The sequence below is a fragment of the Phyllobates terribilis genome, unplaced genomic scaffold (genome assembly GCF_046119375.1).
Source record: "Phyllobates terribilis strain yellow unplaced genomic scaffold, ASM4611937v1 Scaffold_7__3_contigs__length_470593459, whole genome shotgun sequence".
Taxonomy (NCBI): domain Eukaryota; kingdom Metazoa; phylum Chordata; class Amphibia; order Anura; family Dendrobatidae; genus Phyllobates; species Phyllobates terribilis.
The window spans coordinates 203,393,119-203,397,006 of record NW_027362767.1 but is presented as its reverse complement, the minus strand read 5'-3'; positions in this window follow the sequence as shown (position 1 = coordinate 203,397,006).

Sequence of the window (3,888 nt, the reverse complement as noted above, 5' to 3'; positions counted from 1 at the left end):
AAACTGCACAGGTAAAGTCCAGGTAACAAGCTCTGCAGCTTCCACAACACTGTCTGGAGACTTCCCTCTCCAGACCACACTCCAGAGAAAAAAAAAGGACTGAGCTTTTACACATTGCTCAGCCACACCCTGAGGGGAGGTAGGGGGAATGGCGTCCCGCCCTCTTTGCCATTCCCATAAAACAGCGCACCCTTTAACAGAGTAAACCTACCAGCATATAACACGCTAGCAGAAAAATAAAGTAGGTCTTAGTTCACACAGGAGAGCATCCTGAGTGACACATACCTCCCCTCACATATAAAAGCAGTGACACTGTCACAATATATATATATACACACACACACATATATATATATGTATACCCACACATATGTGTGTATACATATATATATGTGTGTGTGTATATACATATAGATACATGTTTGTATGTGTGTGTGTATATATATATATTTGTGTGTCTGAGAGTGTGTAGACATATGTGGCGCCCTGCTGCGCATTGGTGCCACAGAACCCAGAAGGGTGCATGGATGGACTTCTCCACAAGAGGCCCTCACTCATTCACACACCTCCACCCTACCACCTCAGACCAGCAGAGGGAGCCCTGATAGGGATATATATAGGGAGGGTGGAGCCAGGCAGCTCAGATTACTGTTCAGAGACAGAGAGGAACACAGCTCAGAGGTGAGCAGAGAGCGTGCTGACGCTCAGAGAGCAGTGAAGAGCAGCACGCTGCTGCGATGCTTAGGCGAGCCAAGGCCTACAGCACGTGTGAAGCCTAGTGAGGGCCTTGAGTGGGCCGAAGGTGACAGGAGAAGGAAGAAGTAGCAAGGGGGCAGAGGAGCATACCAGGCTCACCCCGAGATATATACCGGACACCGGGTCTGCTCCTACAGGGAATCTTTACACCCAGTAGGGACTTCCGGAACCCCTGGAGGACTACAGGTCCCAGGTTTGCCAAACGCTGACTACAGTATCAGGGCTAGGAGTCACGGAGGCCCCAGCGTCCAGGGAGAGTGATCTCCAAAGAGAAGGCCCTACCACCAGGTCAGCAGGTGCAGAGAGAGACAGTAACCAAGCTAGGCCTAGTTTCAGGCAGGCCAGAAGCTTAACGAGAAAAGCCACGGATCAGGAGGCCCTATACCCGCTGAAGCTTACCCCCGGGTGAGTGTCCGTCTTTCCTCCGGGACCGTCCTGCCGTCTCTCCCCAGCATCCTCCATTACACCCCACTCTGACCTGGAGCTAGCTCTACCTGTGGAGAGCCACACTATCCCTGCTGCCGTAACACCAGCTCCAGAGGACTGCTCCGCAGCGGCGGCACCATCTTGCCGCATTCCACAGGTGGCGTCACAAACTTTCCAAATCCCCTATAAATTCCCCTTTTTACTGACTGCCCTGGGTCACGGACCGGGCCAGCCACCGTGATATCCCCCACCGGCATACGCAGAGGCCCGGCTGCCGAGTACTCCCATGGCTCAGGGGGAGCGTCAGCCTTGGTGTCACTAACAGGATTCTGTGCCCGTTGCCACCGGGTACTGTGCGACTTAAAAGACTGTGATACTCACTGTGGTGAAGGTTTCCCGCCATTCCCGAGATTTCCCGCCATTGTCCGCCATTTTCCTGTCGCTGCGCGGGAAGAAGAGGGGCGGAACCGTGGGAATCGGAGAGGCGTAACCGCTGGAAGCGCGCGAAGCCCAGGACACGCCCCGCCCCTGACATCGAACCAGGAAGCGTCAGGTCCTAGAAGGAGCCCAGAGGACGCTCTGATGTCAGATGCGAGCGACGCAAGGTCCTGGAAGAAGACCGTCGCCCGCGGAGCTGCGGCCTACCGGATGAGAAGTGAAGAAGGTAGGCTCCGATTCACTAGGGGGGCGCAACCATGGCCGACAACCAGCAAGCCACCGGAGCACCAGTTAATGCTCCTGATGCCCAATTTGCGCCCGGCGCTGCACAGGCCGTAGCGGCCGCTCCACGAGCAGGGGTCGTGACCCCGTTGATACCCATGGCCCTGCCGTGTATCCCTGGAGCGAAGTAGCTTCCTCAGTACAGCGACAGACCAGATACGCTGTCCGGATTTAAGAGAAAAATATGCGGTGTGCTGGATATGTATTCTATGACTGGCAAACAGAGAGCTGCTGTTGTACTAGGACAATTGACTGGTGCCGCAGAGCGGGAAGTTGAAACCTGGCCAGCCGCAGACCAGGAATCAGTATCCATCATCTTTAAGAGACTGCAAACTGTGTTTGAAAACCGCACTGAGACAGATCTCCGGATGAGGTTCTACCACTGTGTCCAGAAACCTGAGGACAATGTTCGGGACTACGCCTGGCGCGTAGAGGAGGCCCTGCGGGCCCTGAAACCGGTTAGTCCAGCCAGCATATAAAACGAAAATAAAATGCTGACGGAACAGTTCATCCGGGGGTTGAGGTCCCAGGAGGAGAGCAGAACTGTACGGTGGTGGGCCTTAGATCATCCAGATGCCACCTTTGACATCCTTAAGGACATGGCTATAAAGGGGCTGCATCCTCTGGAAACAACAGATACTGCTATCCAGTGTTACCAGGGTGGGGCCACCCCAGTGCCCGCTTCACTCACTGCTCCTTCAGTAACGGCTGAAACAAACATGCAAACAGTGCCTCCTAGCGAGCTGGACAGCCTACGCTCTGAAGTGCGCCAGTTAAGTAAAACCCTGGCCACTGTCCTGAGCACCCTGCAGCTACAGACGGAGCCTGAGCCTGAAGGAAGGATCCTACTGGCTGACAGCCCTTAGGACGTCCCCTGGATGAGGAGGAAGAGGAGGATAACGCCTCCCCGTAGGAGGACAACGCCGCCCCGGAGGAGGACAACGCCACCCCGTGGGAGGACCAACGACCAACGTCATCCTCCAGGAGAGTTCATCTGCTACCGCTGCCAGAAGGCAGGCCACACAGCGCCGAACTGTCCTTTAAACGAGCAAACCCTGGGGCCGAGGGCCGACACCCAGGAGTAGATCAAGCAGGCTGGTACAATCAGTTTGTGGGAGGAAGACCTTTCCTGTCCATTGTGCTTGATGCCATTGCGACACCTGCCCTTCTGGACACTGGATCTCAGGCAATCATCATGCCTGATGTCCTCTACAAAAGGTTCTGGTCCATAGACGAACTTCAACCGCCAGCTCCAAATCTTTCCGTGTATGCCTCCAATGGCCTTCCCCTTAACCTAGTTGGGGTTAAGGATGTGGCAGTAAAGGTGAGAAGAGTGGAACTGAAGGACCAGGGACTAATTGTAGTAGAGACTAATCCTGATGATACAGACTTGTACATGATACTTGGTACTAATGTTGTCGGTAACTGTTTGGGAGAAGTGTTGTTTTTGCTCCAACAGATGGCCGACACTGCCAAACCAGGGCAGAGGAGGGTGCTCCAGAAAGAGATACGAGCCCTTATGTACCAGCAACAGGTAAAACTAACAGGTGGTGAAATTGGTAATGTACGGGTGACAGACCCGATACCCATTGTGATTCCCTCGATGAGTGAAATGCTGATTTGGTGTAGAGCAGCAATAGGTCTCAGAGGACAGAACTACCAGGCGGTAGTAGAGCCCCTTAGCTCGGAACATAGACCTACACTCTTAACTGCCAGAGGGGTAGTGGATGTATGCAATGGGAGGGTGCCCGTATGCCTCCTAAACTATGGAGAGGATGAAGTCAAATTACCACGCTACGCCACTGTTGCCAGATTGTACACTGTAAATAACAACACTATCCACACAGTGGAGTCCTTAACCTCACCAGACAGAGTGGAGGATAATGACTCGGAAACCCAGGTGGGGGATTGGTGTCAACAGCTCCATGTTGGGACTGACGCCACTCTTGTCCATCAGAAACAGGGTGTACACAGGGTGGTTCAGGA